At 47.8% G+C, this 1,023-nt stretch overlaps 2 non-coding genes across 2 annotated transcripts; both read left to right on the top strand.

Moving 5' to 3' along the window:
* The first annotated feature begins 174 nt into the window (after nucleotides 1-174).
* LOC123178977 (5S ribosomal RNA) lies at nucleotides 175-292 on the top strand. The gene has a single exon (XR_006490006.1). It is a non-coding gene; the product is annotated as a 5S ribosomal RNA (ribosomal RNA).
* Nucleotides 293-660: 368 nt separating this feature from the next.
* LOC123178976 (5S ribosomal RNA) lies at nucleotides 661-779 on the top strand. The gene has a single exon (XR_006490004.1). It is a non-coding gene; the product is annotated as a 5S ribosomal RNA (ribosomal RNA).
* Nucleotides 780-1,023: the final 244 nt, after the last annotated feature.

Genomic DNA, 1,023 nt, shown 5'->3' with positions numbered 1-1,023 from the left:
GGGGTGGAAACCGTGGTAAACTCGTCTCCGTGTTTGAGGGGGGGGGAGTAAGTAGTATATATAGGGCATTATCCATTATTAGGCAACGGTTGTAATGGTAGTAAGAATGACAATCATCTTTGTAGTGGACCTGGGAGTGGCAAGCATAAGGGACGAAGGCGGGGGTAACATGTTGGATGCGATCATACCAGCACTAAAGCACCGGATCCCATCAGAACTCCGAAGTTAAGCGTGCTTGGCGAGAGTAGTACTAGGATCGGTGACCTCCTGGGAAGTCCTCGTGTTGCATTCCCTTTTTAATTATTTTTTGCGCCTCATGACAAACATATCACATGTGCGCGATATATATTAACCCCGTTATATTATTTTTGACATTTGCGATATGTTTTAGCTCGCTGCTCATTGGTCACGGGTCTAGAGGCGGCTTTGTGGCGCGAGGAGCGCGTTCTGAAAGGGGTAAAAAATAAGTGTTGCTGCGGTATAGAGGGAGGGGTGGAAACCGTGGTAAACTCGTCTCCGTGTTTGAGGGGGGAGTAAGTAGTACATATAGGGCATTATCCATTATTAGGCAACGGTTGTAATGGTAGTAAGAATGACAATCATCTTTGCAGTGGACCTGGGAGTGGCAAGCATAAGGGACGAAGGCGGGGGTAACATGTTGGATGCGATCATACCAGCACTAAAGCATCGGATCCCATCAGAACTCCGAAGTTAAGCGTGCTTGGGCGAGAGTAGTACTAGGATGGGTGACCTCCTGGGAAGTCCTTGTGTTGCATTCCCTTTTTAATTATTTTTGGCGCCTCATGACAAACATATCACATGTGCGCGATATATATTAACCCCGTTATATTATTTTTGACATTTGCGATATGTTTTAGCTCGCTGCTCATTGGTCACGTGTCTAGAGGCGGCTTTGTGGCGCGAGGAGCGCGTTCTGAAAGGGGTAAAAAAATACGGGTTGCTGCGGTATAGAGGGAGGGGTGGAAACCGTGGTAAACTCGTCTCCGTGTTTGAGGGGGGGGG

Source organism: Triticum aestivum, unplaced genomic scaffold (genome assembly GCF_018294505.1).
Source record: "Triticum aestivum cultivar Chinese Spring unplaced genomic scaffold, IWGSC CS RefSeq v2.1 scaffold157295, whole genome shotgun sequence".
In the NCBI taxonomy this organism is placed as follows: domain Eukaryota; kingdom Viridiplantae; phylum Streptophyta; class Magnoliopsida; order Poales; family Poaceae; genus Triticum; species Triticum aestivum.
Note: the sequence above shows the minus strand (reverse complement) of the source record. Positions and strands in the feature narration are given on the sequence as shown.